Source organism: Schistocerca nitens, chromosome 2 (assembly GCF_023898315.1).
Source record: "Schistocerca nitens isolate TAMUIC-IGC-003100 chromosome 2, iqSchNite1.1, whole genome shotgun sequence".
In the NCBI taxonomy this organism is placed as follows: domain Eukaryota; kingdom Metazoa; phylum Arthropoda; class Insecta; order Orthoptera; family Acrididae; genus Schistocerca; species Schistocerca nitens.
Window position 1 is genome coordinate 684,483,929 of NC_064615.1, and position 20,334 is coordinate 684,504,262.

A 20,334-nucleotide genomic window follows, 5' to 3' on the forward strand; every position below is an offset into this window, starting at 1 on the left:
CATCCTGAAAAATACACTACTGGCCATTAAAATTGCTACACCGAGAAGAAATGCAGATGATAAACGGGTATTCATTGGACAAATATATTATACTAGAACTGGCATGTGACTGCATTTTCACGCAATTTGGGTGCATAGGTCCTGAGAATTCAGTACCCAGAGCAAACATCTCTGGCCTTAATAACGGCCTTGATACGCCTGGGCATTGAGTCAAGCAGAGCTTGGTTGACGTGTACAGGTACAGCTGCCCATGTAGCTTCAACACGATAACACAGTTCATCAAGAGTAGTGACGCCGGTCAACTGCTGCTTGTGTATGAGAAATCGGTTGGAAACTTTCCTCATGTCAGCACGATGTAGCTGCCGCCACCGGCGCCAGCCTTGTGTGAATGCTCTGAAACGCTAATCATTTGCATATCACAGCTTCTTCTTCCTGTTGGTTAAATTCCGTGTCTGTAGCACGTCATCTTCGTGGTGTAGCAATTTTAACGGCCAGCAAAATAATTAGTAATCTGAATGTCAATTTCGGAAAGAGCTCAAAGAATTCCCAATTCACTACTTTCCTGGCGCCCAACTCGGGGCGATCTCCTTGGTTATTTGCATGATACATTATATCACAAAGAATTTTCGATTTACTACAACCCCCACCATACACATAAAGTGCAAGCTTTCACTCCTGTTGACATCGGACTTCGTGTAGTATTCCGCCAATGTTGCTTGCAGAACCTGACAGTAGATCCCCTTTCTAGTGTACGAAGCCTGTTTCACCAGAGACAGGAATACTCATATTTGGGTCGATGAGGATCCACAAGCTACAGCTGTGAAGAGCTATCAGCACAGATTGTCAGTCAACGTCTGGGCAGGCGTAGTCAATGATTACATACTAGACCTGTTTCTTCTTCCTGCCCACTTAAATGCACCAGTGTAGACAGTGTTTGTCAGAGATCTATTACATAGGTTTCTTGGACATATTCCATATGTTATTCATCAACGGATATAGTGGAACATGATGAAGCCCAATCTCACTTTGGATTGAAGTCTGACGGCACTTGGATCAGGCATTTTCTGAAAAGCGGTTAGGCAGAAAAGGTCATGCTTCGTCGCAGGGACGTCCGCCTGATCTCACGCAAGGTCATTTCTTATTGCGAGCCACGTGAGAATTTTTTTGTACGAGACGCCTCTCGAGAGTGAACAGGATCTCCTGGCAAGAAGTCTCGCTGCCTGCGACAATGTTCAAACGACACCACGGATAAATTCTGGTATCTTTGACATCAACTAACACACGCCGCTACTAGTCCATCAACAGGGGAAAATGTCTGAGGATACTGGGTAGTATTCAGAGGGCATTCTGTACGTCGTGATCAGGGTTCGAAAGATGGGGCCCTTAGTATGAACGCGGGGAGAGTCTAAGCCGGAACTTCAGCAGTGCCTTTCGACTCGTTCGTTTCCGGACTAGGGTCTCTCACTTCAAATTGATACATCTCTGAAACTTTGTATCATCATCATGGAATTTCACATTAGACGTTCGAAGTCAATAGTTTCTGGCTTTCTCACTATAGTACCGAAAAAGCAAGTTACACAAACAAAGGATCTTCCAAAACAAGACTGACCAAGCACTGCCAAAAGGAAATGTCATAAAATAAGAGGGTTAAAAAATGTAGCTTTACGGACAATGTCGTTTTTTACGATACTGGCATGGTAAAATAAAGAACATTTATCTACATCTACATCTACACCCATACTCCGCAAGCCACCTTACAGTGTGTGGCGGAGGGTACTTTCAGTACCTCTATCGGTTGTCCCTTCTATTCCAGTCTCGTATTGTTCGTGGAAAGAAGGATAGTCGGTATGCCTCTGTGTGGGCTCTAATCTCTCTGATTTTATCCTCATGGTCTCTTCGCGAGATATACGTAGGAGGGAGCAATATACTGCTTGACTCTTCGGTGAAGGTATGTTCTCGAAACTTTAACAAAAGCCCGTACCGAGCTACTGAGCGTCTCTCCTGCAGAGTCTTCCACTGGAGTTTATCTATCATCTCCGTAACGCTTTCGCGATTACTAAATGATCCTGTAACGAAGCGCGCTGCTCTCCGTTTGATCTTCTCTGTCTCCTCTACCAACCCCATCTGTCATGGATCCCACACCGGTGAACACTATTCAAGTAGCGGGCGAACAAGTGTACTGTAACGTACTCCCTTTGTTTTCGGATTGCATTTACATAGGATTCTTCCAGTGAATCTCAGTCAGGCAACCAAGGCCCTTCGGAACAACGGAATCTACTCGCCCAACGTTTGAGACGAGAATGCGTTTCTGTGTCAGTGTCACGTTCTTTTGCTTGAGCTCCACCAGGACATACATCTAACATAGGAAATATACGCAATCTATGGGAGGAACAAAATTTATTGTATAATCATCAACTGTGAATTTTCTGAAAAAAAGTAATGTTTTTGTTGTGGTCTTCAGTCCTGAGACTGGTTTGATGCAGTTCTCCATGCTACTCTATCCTGTGCAAGCTTCTTCATCTCCCAGTACTTACTGCAACATACATCCTTCTGAATCTGCTTAGTGTATTCATCTCTTGGTCTCCCTCTACGATTTTTACCCTCCACGCTGCCCTCCAATACTAAATTTGTGATCCCTTGATGCCTCAAAACATGTCCTACCAACAGGTCCCTTCTTTTTGTCAAGTTGTGCCACAAACTCCTTTTCTCCCCATTTCTATTCAATACCTCCTCGTTAGTTATGTGATCTACCCATCTAATCTTCAGCATTCTTCTGTAGCAACACATTTCGAAAGCTTCTTTTCTCTTCTTGTCCAAACTATTTATCGTCCATGTTTCACTTCCATACATAGCTACACTCCATACAAATACTTTCAGAAACGACTTCCTGACACTTAAATCTATACTCAATGTTAACAAATTTCTCTTATTCAGAAACGCTTTCCTTCCCATTGCCAGTCTACATTTTACATCCTCTCTACTTCGACCATCATCAGTTATTTTACTCCCTAAATAGCAAAACTCCTTTACTACTTTAAGTGTCTCATTTCCTAATCTAATTCCCTCAGCATCACCCGACTTAATTCGACTACATTCCATTATCCTCGTTTTGCTTTTGTTGATGTTTATCTTATATCCTCCTTTCAAGACACTGTACATTCCGTTCAACTGCTCTTCCAAGTCCTTTGCTGTCTCTGACAGAATTACAATGTCATCGGCGAACCTCAAAGTTTTTATTTCTTCTCCATGGATTTTAATACCTACTCCGAATTTTTCTTTTGTTTCCTTTACTGCTTGCTCAATATACAGATCGAATAACATCGGGGAGAGGCTACAACCCTGTCTCACTCCCTTCCCAACCACTGTTTCCCTTTCATGCCCCTCGACTCTTATAACTGCCTTCTAGTTTCTGTACAAATTGTAAATAGCCTTCCGCTCCCTGTATTTTACCCCTGCCACCTGCAGAATTTGAAAGAGAGTATTCCAGTTAACATTGTCAAATTTCTCAGAGTAGCACTTGCAACCTACGTCCTCAATTATTTGCTTGACGTATTCCAATCTCTGTCTTCCTCTACAGTTTTTGCCCTCTACAGCTCCCTCTAGTACCATGGAAGTCATTCCCTCATGTCTTAGCAGATGTCCTATCATCCTGTCCCTTCTCCTTATCAGTGTTTTCCACATATTCCTTTCCTCTCCGATTCTGCGTAGAACCTCCTCATGCCTTACCTTATCAGTCCACCAAATATTAAACATTCGTCTATAGCACCACATCTCAAATGCTTCGATTCTCTTCTGTTCCGGTTTTCCCACAGTCCATGTTTCACTACCATACAATGCTATACTCCAGACGTACATCCTCTGAAATTTCTTCCTCAAATTAAGGCCGTTATTTGATATTAGTAGACTTCTCTTGGCCAGAAATGCCTTTTTTGCCATAGCGAGTCTGCTTTTGATGTCCTCCTTGCTCCGTCCGTCATTGGTTATTTTACTGCCTAGGTAACAGAATTCCTTAACTTCATTGACTTCGTGACCATCAATCCTGATGTTAAGTTTCTCGCTGTTCTCATTTCTACTACTTCTCATTACCTTCGTCTTTCTCCGATTTACTCTCAAACCATACTGTGTACTCATTAGACTGTTTATTCCGTTCAGCAGATCATTTAATTCTTCTTCACTTTCACTCAGAATAGCAATGTCATCAGCGAATCGTATCATTGATATCCTTTCACCTTGTATTTTAATTCCACTCCTGAACCTTTCTTTTATTTCCATCATTGCTTCCTCGATGTACAGATTGAAGAGTAGGGGCGAAAGGCTACAGCCTTGTCTTACACCCTTCTTAATACGAGGACTTCGTTCTTGATCGTCCACTCTTACTATTCCCTCTTGGTTGTTGTACATATTGTATATGACCCGTCTCTCCCTATAGCTTACCCCTACTTTTTTCAGAATCTCGAACAGCTTGCACCATTTTATATTGTCGAACGCCTTTTCCAGGTCGACAAATCATATGAAAGTGTCTTGATTTTTCTTTAGCCTTGCTTCCATTATTAGCCGTAACGTCAGAATTGCCTCTCTCGTCCCTTTACTTTTCCTAAAGCCAAACTGATCGTCACGTAGCGCATTCTCAATTTTCTTTTCCATTCTTCTGTATATTATTCTTGTAAGCAGCTTAGATGCATGAGCTGTTAAGCTGATTCTGCGATAATTCTCGCACTTGTCAGCTCTTGCCGTCTTCGGAATTGTGTGGATGATGCTTTTCCGAAAGTCAGATGGTATATCGCCAGACTCATATATTCTACACACCAACGTGAATAGTCGTTTTGTTGCCACTTCCCCCAATGATTTTAGAAATTCTGATGGAATGTTATCTATCCCTTCTGCCTTATTTGACCGTAAGTCCTCCAAAGCTGTTTTAAATTCCGATTCTAATACTGAATCCCCTATCTCTTCTAAATCGACTCCTGTTTATTCTTTTATTACATCAGACAAATCTTCACGCTCATAGAGGCTTTCAGTGTATTCTTTCCACCTATCTGCTCTCTCCTCTGCATTTAACAGTGGAATTCCTGTTGCACTCTTAATGTTACCACCGTTGCTTTTAATTTCACCAAAGATTGTTTTGACTTTCCTGTATGCTGAGTCTGTCCTTCCGACAATCATATCTTTTTCGATGTCTTCACATTTTTCCTGCAGCCATTTCGTCTTAGCTTCCCTGCACTTCCTATTTATTTCATTCTTCAGAGACTTGTATTTCTGTATTCCTGATTTTTCCGAAACATGTTTGTACTTCCTCCTTTCATCAATCAACTGAAGTATTTCTTCTGTTACCCATGGTTTCTTCGCAGCTACCTTCTTTGTACCTATGTTTTCCTTCCCAACTTCTGTGATGGTCCTTTTTAGAGATGTCCATTCCTCTTCAACTGTACTGCCTACTGCGCTATTCCTTATTGCTGTATCTATTGCGTTAGAGAACTTCAAACGTATCTCGTCATTCCTTAGTACTTCCGTATCCCACTTCTTTGCTTATTGATTCTTCCTGACTAATGTCTTGAACTTCAGCCTACTCTTCATCACTACTATATTGTGATCTGAGTCTATATCTGCTCCTGGGTACGCCTTACAATCCAGTATCTGATTTCGGAATCTCTGTCTGACCATGATGTAATCTACTTGAAATCTTCCCGTATCTCCCGGCCTTTTCCAAGTATACCTCCTCCTCTTGTGATTCTTGAACAGGGTATTCGCTATTACTAGCTGAAACTTGTTACAGAACTCAATTAGTCTTTCTCGTCTTTCATTCCTTGTCCCAAGCCCATATTCTCCTGTAACCTTTTCTTCTACTCCTTCCCCTACAACTGCATTCCAGCCGCCCATGACTATTAGATTTTCGTCCCCCTTTACATACTGCATTATCCTTTCAATATCCTCATACACTTTCTCTATCTGTTCATCTTCAGCTTGCGACGTCGGCATGTATACCTGAACTATCGTTGTCGGTGTTGGCCTGCTGTCGATTCTGATTAGAAGAACCCGGTCACTGAACTGTTCACAGTAACACACCCTCTGCCCTACCTTCCTATTCATAACGAACCCTACACCAGTCATACTATTTTCTGCTGCTGTTGATATTACCCGATACTCATCTGACCAGAAATCCTTGTCTTACTTCCACTTCACTTCACTGACCCCTACTATATCTAGATTGAGCCTTTGCATTTCCCTTTTCAGATTTTCTAGTTTCACTACCACGTTCAAGCTTCTGACATTCCACGCCCCGACTCGTAGAATGTTATCGTTTCGTTGATTATTCAAACTTTTTCTCATGGTAACCTCCCCCTTGGCAGTCCCCTCCCGGAGATCCGAATGGGGGACTATTCCGGAATCTTTTGCCAATGGAGAGATCATCATGACACTTCTTCAATTACAGGCCACATGTCCTGTGGATACACGTTACGTGTCTTTAATGCAGTGGTTTCCATTGCCTTCTGCATCCTCATGTCGTTGATCATTGCTGATTCTTCCGCCTTTAGGGGCAATTTCCCACCCCTAGGACAAGAGAGTGCCCTGAACCTCTATCCGCTCCTCCGCCCTCTTTGACAAGGCCGTTGGCAGAATGAGGCTGACTTCTTATGCCGGAAGTCTTCGGCCGCCAATGCTGATTATTTATCAAAATTTAGGCAGTGGCGGGGATCGAACCCGGGACCGAAGACCACGGGTCCTAGACCACGGGTCATCCCTACAAATGCTAGAAACGAAGGTTTGCCTTTTCTTAATCTTTCTTCTAAGATAAGTCGTAAGGTTAGTATTGCCTCACATGTTCCAACATTTCTACGGAATCCAAACTGATCTTCCCCGAGGTCCGCGTCTACCAGTTTTTCCATTCGTCTGAAAAGAATTCGTGTTAGTATTTTGCAGCTGTGGCGTATTAAACTGATAGTTCGGTAATTTTCATATCTGTCAACACCTGCTTTCTTTGGGATTGGAATTATTATATTCTTCTTGAAGTCTGAGGGTATTTCGCCTGTCTCATACATCTTGCTCACCAGATGGTAGAGTTTTGTTATGACTGGCTCTCCAAAGGCCGTCAGTAGTTCTAATCGAATGTTGTCTACTCCCGGGGCCTTGTTTCGACTTAGGTCTTTCAGTGCTCTGTCAAACTCTTCACGCAGTATCTTATCTCCCATTTCGTCTTCATCTACATCCTCTTCCACTCCCATAATATTGTCCTCAAGTACATCGCCCTTATATAAACCCTCTATATACTCCTTCCACCTTTCTGCCTTCCCTTCTTTGCTTAGAACTGGGTTTCCATCTGAGCTCTTGATATTCATACAAGTGGTTCTCTTCTCTCCAAAGGTCTCTTTAATTTTCCTGTAGGCAGTATCTATCTTACCCCTAGTGATATGCGCCTCTACATCCTTACATTTGTCCTCTAGCCATCCCTGCTTAGCCATTTTGCACTTCCTGTCGATCTCATTTTTGAGACGTTTGTATTCCTTTTTGCTTGCTTCATCTACTGCATTTTTATATTTTCTCCTTTCATCAATTAAATTCAATATTTCTTCTGTTACCCAAGGATTTCTATTAGCCCTCGTCTTTTTACCTACTTGATCCTCTGCTGCCTTCACTACTTCATCCCTCAGAGCTACCCATTCTTCTTCTACTGTATTACTTTCCCCCATTCCTGTCAATTGTTCCCTTATGCTCTCCCTGAAACTCTCTACAACCTCTGGTTTAGTCAGTTTATCTAGGTCCCATCTCCTTAAATTAGCACCTTTTTGTAGTTTCTTCAGTTTTAAACTACAGCTCATAACCAATAGATTGTGGTCAGAGTCCACATCTGCCCCTGGAAATGTCTTACAATTTAAAACCTGGTTCCTAAATCCCTGTCTTACCATTATATAATCTATCTGATACCTTCTAGTATCTCCAGGATTCTTCCATGTATACAACCTTCTTTTATGATTCTTGAACCAAGTGTTAGCTATGATTAAGTTATGCTCTGTGCAAAATTCTACCAGACGGCTTCCTCTTTCATTTCTTCCCCCAAATCCATATTCACCTACTATGTTTCCTTCTCTCCCTTTTCCTACTCTCGAATTCCAGTCACCCATGACTATTAAATTTTCGTCGCCCTTCACTACCTGGATAATTTCTTTTATCTGATCATACATTTCATCAATTTCTTCATCACCTGCAGAGCTAGTTGGCATATAAACTTGTACTACTGTAGTAGGCATGGGCTTTATCTTGGCCACAATAATGCGTTCACTATGCTGTTTGTAGTAGCTTACCCGCACTCCTATTTTTTTTATTCATTATTAAACCTACTTCTGCATTACCCCTATTTGATTTTGTATTTATAACCCTGTATTCACCTGACCAAAAGTCTTGTTCCTCCTGCCACCGAACTTCACTAATTCCCACTATATCTAACTTTAACCTATCCATTTCCCTTTTTAAATTTTCTAACCTACCTGCCCGAATAAGGGACATGACATTCCACGCTCCGACCCGTAGAACGCCAGTTTTCTTTCTCCTGATAACGACGTCCTCTTGAGTAGTCCCCGCCCGGAGATCCGAATGGGGGATTATTTTACCTCCGGAATATTTTACCCAAGAGGACGCCATCATCATTTAATCATACAGTAAAGAAAGTAACAGGGAAGTAGAAACTTGATATAATCGAAAAATGATTAAAGATTAAAAATTTTACCATGGTTTTGACAAATATAAATTTGTCTTCTTCAGACGGGAAATGGACCTATTGAACAAGTTATTACAAAATAGTTAAAAGTGGCAACCAGAAAAGAAACCAATACTGGTAAACAATAAATTACAATTTTTTTAGAAGAACTTACTCACTCGTAGAATCATATATAAACAAAACAGTCATTGGAGCCGAAAGACTCTTGTCTAGTAGAATGCACATGACACCACAACTATCAGCAATTGGATGCATGACTGATGGTGGTAGTCCAATATTGTAGGGCTTCGTCGTAAAACTTTTATAATACATTATTTACAAGTTGTTCTCACGCTGCTTTATGCACACATATGCATATAATTATCACTGTTAACCTGAGCCGATTTGCTCTTTACTTGTCATATGACTTTAACGCCTCTCTGCCTCCTTTTTCTTATTTTATTAGTCTTATTCTGTTTTTAACTATTAACAATTTCTTTTACTGAATCAGGCATTGCCTCCTCAGTGTGGTTGTGCGCACACTCGTTCGCAGAGGGACTGCTCGTGATGACTGGGTGTTGTGTGCTGTCCTTGGGTTAGTTAGGTTTAAGTAGTTCTAAGTTCTAGGGGACTGATGACCATAGATGTTAAGTCCCATAGTGCTCAGAGCCATTTGAACCATTTTTAGAGGGACTGCGTCCTACCATAGTTTTACTATTGCCGGTGCCTGCACATCTTAGTCTGTTGGCTCATGTCACTAGCCATGTATGTGCCACACTAAACGTCAGCTGAAACCAATGACACGTGTGTTTTATTTTACAAAGTTTTACGATAAAGTTCTATACCATAGGGAAAATTGAAATGTACTGTTTATCGATTTTAATTCCTTTTCTGGTTCGCATTTCTAACTATTCTGTAATACAGAACTTTGTAATGCGGGCAGCCACAGACGTTAAACATCATAATGAATGGAAGTAAAGTCAATCGCAAGCCACCTGTAACTGGTGATATCTTTATTGTCACTGCCGGTTTCGCTGCATTAAAACAACATCCTCGGGTAAACTACATAAAAAGGAAAAGATACCGTGTAACATATATGATCGAAATACTATAACAAGCTTTTAATTTTTTGATAATTTTAAGAAAATTTTTAAAAATATTTTATAGGTCATACGTAAAGTATATGAACAGGAAGAAAAGATCAAAATTAAAAAGTACTTACAACAGCGTCACAGGAGCGCACCAAGACGCCCCCCAGCAGTCATAGTCAAAAATAAAGCCCCTGAAGAGGGAAAGTCTTCAAAATAAATAAAACAGGACGTCTGGGAGAATAGTGCGGTGGCACACTACGAGAAAAAACCATATATAAGTACAGTGAGCGAAAACGAAAGACGTAAATAAGGACAAATCATAATTGGGGCCTCCAGCGAATTAAATAACCAACTCCCCCTCCCTCGACTCTTTATCACACGCTCTCCCCATCACTCACCCTCACGTCATTATGAACAAATGTCAAGCGTCGGGGGGCAAGGTGTTTGTTATTTATCTCGCTGCAGGCCCTTTTTTCCTTAATGATTTTCCTTAATGATTTTCCTTAATGATCGAAATTTTCACTCTACAGCGAAATGTGGGCAGATATGAAACTTCCTGGCACATTAAAACTGTGTGCTGGACCGAGACTCGAACTCGGGACGTTTGTCTTTCCAAGGAAAGTGCTCTACCATCTGAGCAACCCAAGCACGACCCTGGATCCGTCCTCACAGCCTCAGTTCTGCCAGTACCTCGTCTGCTACCTTCCAGACTTCACAGAAGCTCTCCTGTGAACCTTGCAGAACTAGCAAACCTGGAAGAAAGGATAATGCGGAGACATGGCTTTGCCATAGCCTGGGGGATGTTTCCAGGATGGAATTTTGACTCTGCAGCGGAGTGTGCGCTGATATGAAATTTCCTGGCAGACTAAAACTGTGTGCAGGACCGAGAATCGAGCTCAGGACCTTTGGCACGTTCCCAAGTTCGAGTCTCGGACCGGCTCACAGTTTTAATCTGCCAGAAGGTTCATGATCTTTCCTTATTTATGTCTTTCGTTTTCACTCATTGTACTTATATATGGTTTGTCTCTGGGAGTCTGCCACCGTACTATTTGCCCCGATGTCCTGTTTCATTTATCTTGACGACTTACCCTCTTCAGGATTTTGATTTTTGACTACGAACGTCGGGGGCGCCTTGGTGTGCTAATCCGACACCGTAATAAGTACGTCTTAATTTAGATTTTTTTCTATGTGTTTAAATACTTTACAAAGGATTCATAAAAATATTAAAAAGATTTTTCTTAAAATTCTTGAAATATTTAAAATTTCTTAAAATTTTTTTAAAAGATTCTTATAGTATTTAGAACATATGTATTACATGGGATCTTTACCTTTCTATGTAGTTCACTCGAGAATGCTGTTTTAAAGCAGCGAAAACGGTTTTCATCTCAAAGAAATAAACAACTGCAGATGGCTTGCGATTCATTTTAGTTTCATTAATTATTTATAACAATTTATTAAACAAGTCCATTTACCTTCTGAAGAACACAAATTTATCATTGTCGAAACCATGGTAAAGGGTTAGCAAGCTTTTAATTCTCCTGCTGGTTGGCTATTATTTTCCAATCTTACACTACTGGCCATTAAAATTGTTACACCACGAAGATGACGTGCAAAAGACGCGAAATTTAACCGACAGGAAGAAGATGCTGTGATATGCAAATGATTAGCTTTTCAGAGCATTCACACAAGGTTGGCACCGGTGGCGACACCTACAACGTGCTGACTTGGGGACAGTTTCCAACCGATTTCTCATACACAAACAGCAGTTGGCCCGCGTTGCCTGGTGAAACGTTGTTGTGATGCCTCGTGTAAGGAGGAGAAATGCGTACCATTACATTTCCGACTTTGATGAAGGTCGGATTGTAGCCTATCGCGATTGCGGTTTATCGTATCGCGACATTGCTGCTCGCGTTGGTCGAGATCCAATGACTGTTAGCACAATATGGATTCGGTGGGTTCAGGAGGGTAATACGGAACGCCGTGCTGGATCCCAACGGCCTCGTATCACTAGCAGTCGAGATGACAGGCATCTTATCCGCATGGCTGTAACGGATCGTGCAGCCACGTCTCGATCCCTGAGTCAACAGATGGAGACGTTTGCAAGACAACAACCATCTGCACGAACAGTTCGACGACGTTTGCAGCAGCATGGACTATCAGCTCGGAGACCATGGCTGCGGTTACCCTTGACGCTGCATCACAGACAGGAGCGCCTGCGATGGTGTACTCAACGACGAACCTGGGTGCACGAATGGCAAAATATCATTTTTTCAGGTGAATCCAGGTTCTGTTTACAGCATCATGATGGTCGCATCCGTGTTTGGCGACATCGCTGTGAACGCACATTGGAAGCGTGTATTCGTCATCGCCATACTGACGTATCACCAGGCGAGATCGTATGGGGTGCCATTGGTTACACGTCTCGGTCACCTCTCGTTCGCATTGACGGCACTTTGAACAGTGGACGTTACATTTCAGATGTGTTACGACCCGTGGCTCTACCCTTCATTTGATCAGGTCCTGTACGGGCCTTTCTGGATACAGAAAATGTTGGATTGCTACCCTGGCCAGCACATTCTCCAGATCTCTCAGCAATTGAAAACGTGTGGTCAATGGTGGCCGAGCAACTGACTGGTCAAAATACGCCAGTCACTACTCTTGCTGAACTGTGGTATCGTGTTGAAGCTACATGGGCAGCTGTACCTGTACACGCCATCCAAGCTCCGTTTGACTCAATGCCCAGGTGTATCAAGGCCGTTATTACGGCCAGAGGTGGTTGTTCTGGGTACTGATTTCTCTGGATCTATGCACCCAAGTAGCGTGAAAATGTAATCACATGTCAGTTCTAGTATAATATGTTTGTCCAATGCATACCCGTTTATCATCTGCATTTCTTCTTGATGTAGCAATTTTAATGGCCAGTAGTGTAAGTGAAATCAAAAAACACAAAATATTATTAGAATAGGGGGCTGAGGTACGAATGGAACAGATTAGTTAACTGTTTGCTTTTGTTGCAACATGTTTTACATAAAAAAATTACAGATCTCAGAGCCGATTGGACTGGACACGGACACGACTCGGTTATTAAGGGGAAGGAGGGGAGAATGAATCATCTCACCATTTCACCGAGCGGTGATGATGGCGGTAGACGTGGAGGGGGATTGCGTCCCTCGTAGCATTGGCGGCGAGTCGTCAGTTCTCATCGGCGACCCGCGGCCTTTACGGCGAGGCCCAGGTACGGTGTCCACGTTGACAGCTTGTTGTGGGTTGTGTGGCCGAAGCTGCGATATCACGGTGTCGGGAGGCGAATGTGGGCCAGCGATGGAAAAGCTCCTACGTCCTCTTGCTTCCGCGCTGTCTCCCCGACTGTCTTTTCACCTCTCATTGCTGATTCTAAGCTCGCCGACTTATCGAATATTTCCTGCTCTCGGTGTTGTCAGTGGCGGACTGACTTTGCAATGCCGACCAATGACTGGTCGCCGTTCCATGACGAAGCATTCCTGGGCAGGGTGGAAATTTTCTGTCTTGAGTTGGCTGGCGTGTGACGGATACTGGGGTCTTTGTTACGTTTTCACTGTCAAAACCGTTCTCAGCGTTGGTCGAATATTGTTCCGATGTTTTCCTGCAATCCTGGATTGCTCTGAAAGCTGCCACACAACACTTCTTTGTAACAGCTGTCTCTACATGAGACCTGTACAGTACGATGTTTCTGCCTCGTCTAAGAATCTGCTGGCGTTCGTGATCTATAAGCATCCTCCTTACTATCCAGCGAACATCTTTTTAAGCACTCTCAATTCTTCCACAGTTGTTTAGTTTTACAAGCCTCCCTATAAGAAAACTTGGCACTTTTTGTCTGCGCTATGCCGAGTGTCTGGAGGGGCGCGCCGGCTCCAACGAAGCGCCTTATTCTGGAGGCGTTGGAGAGTCCGCGTCCTAGCAGGGCTGGTGGTGGCCCAGGCCGAAGGCCCGAAGGTGAGCAACGGTAGCACCACAGAGCGATACAAGCGAAGCTTCGCAGCTGAGGTTAGTACGGTACCAATTCCCCCGATTCACTTAATCGTTGCAACAGTCTCTGCTTCAGTTATATGCTTTCCTTACCTCCTCACGTGCCCGCAAAGCCACCAGGTGACACTCAGTCTCGCGATGGGTAATTGTCACAATGTTTTGGCTCACAAAGGTATGTGCAGGAACGTCGCTCACATGAGCTACATATCGATCTTTTATACATATCACACAAGTTCCACGACCTCCACTACTCATGGACGTGATGTTCCTCAAATAACAGCAGCGTTATTCATCCGTGAAACCACACATGTTGCATCTCATATCCTTGTACGCTACGGCGGTGACATATCGAACCAGTTCAAGCCTTATAATTGTCCCTTCCTTTGCGTATTTACACAGACAAAGCTTTACAGGCTGCTTCAGCTTAGTGTCCTAAGGCCTCGTCTGAAACTGATGCAGGTTTTCCTTGATAAGTCAGATCTGATAGCGTTGTTGCGTATACCGCCAGAACAGACAACTCCCTAGTGCCCTCTATAGGTAATTTCGCCCACATACAGCGTAGGAGATTGATACACGAATGTGGATGATACCTTACATTTCCCGAAGAGTGTACAGTGAAATGGCAGGGCAGCAGGTGAGGTGAGTGGAAAGGTACTGGTAAAAACGAACAATTATTTTATTTAAACGATTTCCAGATTTTTTAAATATTCCTTTTGTACAATTTTTTCTTTGGTAGAAAAAGTTTATAAAATCATTAAAATATTTATTTAACCAAAACATTAGTCAAACTAGCCTAGGTCAATGACTTAAATTGATCGACATTACTAGAAACAAATACTCCAAAACACCTGTATCCCCTAAACAAAATGGGCATTTATTCTAACTCCATCAAAACCCTTAAGCAAAATATGCGTTTAGTTTAATAGTTTGTCAAACCGTGGCGTATGGGTTTGTAGAAAGACAAGATTTTACCTAAACTGGATCAAAACTACCAAGCAGTCAAACGCGAGATATGTCACTCTTAAGAAACAGGAGCGTGACGCATGCCAGTTTTAAGAAAATAAAACCAGAATTAAAAGGCATAACATAGTCTTGCCGTGACATAAGTCACCCAAGGGTTTAAGGAAACACAGCACCTTCAGTTAAAATGAACTCAAATTACACATTAACTGGGCATAAACTGCGGCGCCATTAAAGGGAGCAGGTCTTCCCTCCCCATTCTTATTAAAAAATTTATGCCTCTGATTGACGTGTAAAACAATACAACACCGCTCGCGCCTCAGTGGGATGCAACGAGAAACCAGCCATGGCTATGTGTGAGGCACGCGGCACCAAATGACAAATACAGTGCAAACATCAAAGCACTCTTTCAAAGTTTTCGAATAATCACCATTCCAAACGGGAGCCTTAGTAATAGAGGCTTAATACCAATTACTTCAGTATTGAAATCAAATATCCGAAAAGCTATTGATTAAGGCGTAAGTTTTAACTGAGGTGATACATCTCCTACTGCCGAATTGATATTAATTAGTCGCACGGGGTGGTCGTGCGGTTCTAGGCGCTACAGTCTGGAGCCGCGTGACCGCTACGGTCGCAGGTTCGAATCCTGCCTCGGGCATGGATGTGTGTGATGTCCTTAGGTTAGTTAGGTTTAAGTAGTTCTAAGTTCTAGGGGAATGATCACCAGAGCAGTTAAGTCCCATAGTGCTCAGAGCCATTTAAACCATTTTGATATTAATTAGCCTTAAAGCAAGATATTTAATCCTCATGATAACGCATATTCAAATACAGAGTTGTGTAAATGGCAGAATGAGGCGCAATGGTCGACAAGAACAAAAGACGATAAGTGTCTGGCACAGTTGTTAGATCGGTTAGTGCTGCTACAATGGCAGGTTATCAAGATTTAAGTGAGTTTGAACGTGGTGTTATAGTCAGCACACGAGCGATGGGACACAATGTCTCCGAGGTTACGATGAAGTGGGGATTTTCCCGTATGACTATTTCGCGAGTGTACCTTAAATATGAGGAATCCGATAAAACATCGAATCCGCGACATCACTGCTGCGGAAAGAGATCCTGCAAGAACGGGACCAACGACGACTGAAGAGAATCGTTCAACGTGACAGAAGTGCAATCCTTCCGAAAATTGCTGCAGATTTCAATGCTGGGCCATCAACAAATGTCAACGTGCGACCCATTCAACGAAACGTCATCGGTTTGGGCTTTCGGAGCCGAAGGACCAGTGGTGTAGCCTTGATGACCGCACGACACAAGGCTTTACCCCTCGCCTGGGCCTGTCAACACTAACACTGGACTATTGATGACTGGAAACATGTTGCCTGGTCGGACGAGTCTCGTTTCAAATTGTATCGAGCGGATGGGTGTGTAAGGGCACAGAGACAATTTCGTGAATCCATGGACCCTGTATATCAGCAGGAGACTGTTCAAGCTTCTGGAGGCTCTGTAATGGTGTGGGGCGAGTGCAGGTGGAGTGATGTGGAACTCGTGATACGTGTAGATACGACTCGACAGGTGACACGTACGTAGCATACTGTCTGATCACCTGTATCCATTCATGTCTGTTGTGCATTCCTACGGACTTGGGCGATTCCAGATGGACAATGTGCCACCCCACACGTCCCGAATTTCTACAGAGTGGCTCCAGGAATACTCTTCTGAGTTTAAACATTCCCGCTGGCCACCAAACTCCCCAGACATGAACATTATTTGCAACATGCTGTTCAGATGAGATCCCCACCTCGTCGTACTCTTAAGGATTTGTTGACAGCCCTGCAGAATTCATGGTGTCAATTCCGTCCAGCACTATTTCAGACATTAGTCGAATCCATAAAACGTCGTGTTGAGCCACTTCTGCGTGATCGTGTGGGCGCTACACGGTATTAGGCAGATGTACCAGTTTCTTTGGCTCTTTAGTGTAACTTAAGCCCAGGCAACGGTTGGTCGTTGAGTCAGTTCAGATTTGTGCATCGTCCGCGTCATTCTGCTTTGCAGTGCGATGTGTTCTCTTGTCACTGGTACTGATAACTGTAATTAAGGTGCTTGTGTAGTGGCTCGTTGAGGCTAGGATCCAGCTGCACTGCAATACTGGTGTAGGTAGTATTACTGTTGAAGAGAACGAGACCATCCTAACCAAAAGTAGCAAGTAGCTAATGTGTTTAGCAATCATTTCTTAAGTGTAGAAGAAAAAATTGGTGAGAACAGTTCAAAAGAAAAAGCTAGGCAGTACATGGAAGAGTCTGTTTTGAAAAAAAATAGTCAGATTAAGCTTCACCTAACAACATCTTGTGAAATAAGTAAAATTATTAAGTGTCTAAAAAATAAATGTTGTGTTGGAGTAGATGACATCTCTAATAAGATATTAAAACAATGTGGAGCAATTACAGCTGATGTTCTGAGTCATATATGTAATGCATCACTAACTCAAGGTATTTTCATAGACAGGTTAAAATATGCCATTGTCAGGCCTCTCTACAAAAAAGGGGATACCACAGATGTCAATAATTATCGGCCAGCATCCTTGCTTACAGCATTCTCAAAAACCTTCGAGAAAGTAATATACTCAAGAGTGGTTAGCAATCTCAACACTAATGGGATACTTAGTAAATCACAGTTCGGATTTCAAAAATGCTGTTCCACTGAGACAGCAATATACAGTTTCACTGTCCACATAACAGAGTCTTTAAATAGTAAAATGTCACCAATAGGAATTTTCTGTGACTTGTCCAACGCATTTGACTGTGTGAACCATGACATTATGTTACAGAAATTACAATTCCATGGTATAAATGGAATAGCATACGAGTGGTTTATGTCATACCTACAGAACAGGAAGCAATAAATTTCGTTATATGTGTAAAGTGATTTAAATAAGTTTTCCACTTCATCTAACCGAGGTGAAATTACATAGGTGTTCCATGGGGTTCAATCATGGGTCCCCCTCTCTTCTTGATATATGTGAACGACCTCCGTTCCTATCTGAAACAGAAAGCTAAACTGACACTGTTTGCTGATGATACAAGCATTATTATTAATCCAGTAAAAGAAAGTCCAATTGAAAATGATACAAATAAGGTCTTTGGAAAAGTCATTAATTTGTTTTCTGCAAATGGGATTGCTCTAGTCTAAACTTTGAAAAAACACAGTACATCCAATTTTCTGTTGCAAAAAGTATAGTTTCTTCAATAAATATAACACATCAACAGAAGTCAGTAGACAGGGTAGAGCATACCAAGTTTTTGGGTGTACATATAGATGAGAATCTTAAATGGAGAATTCATATTTTGTATCTCCTAAAGCGACTAGGTTCAGCAACTTTTGTGATCAGAATAATTGCCAATTTTGAGGATATAGAAACTAATTAGCTAACATACTTTCCATACTTTCACTCTCTGATGTCATACGGAATAATATTTTGGGGTAACTCAACATTTATACAAAAAGTATTCACTGCTCAAAAGAAAGTGGTTAGAATAATGTGTGGGGTTCATAGTCGCACATCTTGTAGGTATCTTTTTAAAAGATTGGAAATTCTTACAACAGCCTCACAACACGTCTACTCACTAATGAAATTTGTTCTCGGCAACATGGATCAGTTTAAAACCAACAGTGACATTCATGATTATAATACCAGAAAAAAGAAAGATTTACACTATCCTTTGCTCAACCTATCTTTGGCACAGAAAGGGGTAAAATATGCTGCTAAAAAAAATTTCCACAAATTACCAGGTGAAAAAAGGTGTGTGGCAGACAGCAATAATAGCTTCAAAAATAAATTGAAATCATATCTCCTTGACAACTGGTACTATACCATAGATGAATTCTTGAATAGGAATATATAAATCTATAAATATAGTATATGCATTTTGTTTAATTTAAGGGAATGGGGTAAATTGTTGTTGTTGTTGTGGTCTTCAGTCCTGACACTGGTTTGATGCAGCTCTCCATGCTACTCTATCCTGTGCAAGCCTCCTCATCTCCCAGTACCTACTGCAACCTACATCCTTCTGAATCTGTTTAGTGTATTCATCTCTTGGTCTCCCTCTACGATTTTTACCCTCCACGCTGCCCTCCAATGCTAAATTTGTGATCCCCCCATGTCTCAGAACATGTCCTACCAACCGATCACTTCTTCTTGTCAAGATGTGCCACAAACTCCTCTTCTCCCCAATCCTATTCAATACCTCCTCATTAGTTATGTGATCTACCCATTTAGTCTTCAGGATTCTTCTGTAGCACCACATTTCGAAAGCTTCTATTCTCTTCTTGTCGTCCGCAGCTCGTGGTCTAGCGGTAGCGTTCTCGCTTCCCGAGCACGGGGTCCCGGGTTCGATTCCCGGCGGGGTCAGGGATTTTCTCTGCCTCGTGATGACTGGGTGTTGTGTGATGTCCTTAGGTTAGTTAGGTTTAAGTAGTTCTAAGTTCTAGGGGACTGATGATCATAGCTGTTAAGTCCCATAGTGCTCAGAGCCATTTGAACCATCTCTTCTTGTCCGAACTATTTATCGTCCATGTTTCACTTCCATACATGGCTACACTCCATACAAATACTTTCAGAAATGACTTACTTACACTTAAATCTATACTCGATATTAACAAATTTCTCTTCTTGAGAAACGCTTTCCTTGCAATTGCCAGTCTACATTTTATATCCTCTCTACTTCGACCATCATCAGTAAGGGGTAAATAACAGAAATATTAATCTTTAACTCTGTATTGTAATGTAAATGTATATTTAAAAAAATTTGTTTCGTATGTGCATTTCTTGTGCACTTGACACGTTCCACATCATAACGGCTACCGTACCGTGCGATTGATCAATGGAATACGTAACTCTGCCGGCCAGAGTGACCGAGCGGTTCTAGGCGCTACAGCCTGGAACCGCGCGACCGCTACGATCGCAGGTTCGAATCCTGCCTCGGGCAAGGATGTGTGTGATGTCCTTAGGTTAGTTAGGTTTAAGTAGTGCTAAGTTCTAGGGGACTTATGACCTTATGACCTCAGCAGTTGAGTCCTATAGTGCTCAGAGCCATTTGAACCAATACGCAACTAACTAACTAACTACCATATTTAGCCGCCGATACCACACAAGCGGCTTTCAAGTAAAATGTCTGACCTGTACGGGAATATGCGTAATGAATGTACGAGTGCAGGTTGTGGATGCGTGGTTGACGACGTACGGAGGTTTGGATCTGGCCCTGAGTCGCTCACGGATAGCTAAATGGTAGGGCGACCGCTCGTGATAAGTGGGAAATCGGGGTTGATTCCCAGTCCGGCATAAATTTTCATTGTCATCGTTCCATTCTCCAGCTGATAGTTGTCCATATACGCAACTGCGAATACATTTAATGTAAATTAAACGTTACCTGAAACTTACAACGACAGTTAGACACGGCCACAAAATATTTCAACACTAAACAGTAATCAAGAAACGTCTACAAGGTCAAAACACAATACAACTTAATTATGTACTGGAAATGACTGGTACTATTCACGAGCTAAGATTCACTCATCTAGACTGATGAGTACTAG

The 20,334-nt window shown here is 42.3% G+C and overlaps 1 protein-coding gene across 2 annotated transcripts in view; it reads left to right on the plus strand.

The window, feature by feature from the left end:
* The window catches only part of LOC126236825 (glutamate receptor ionotropic, kainate 2-like), a 320,846-nt gene that overhangs the window by 129,988 nt on the left and 170,524 nt on the right, over positions 1 to 20,334 (plus strand). The window lies entirely within an intron of this gene.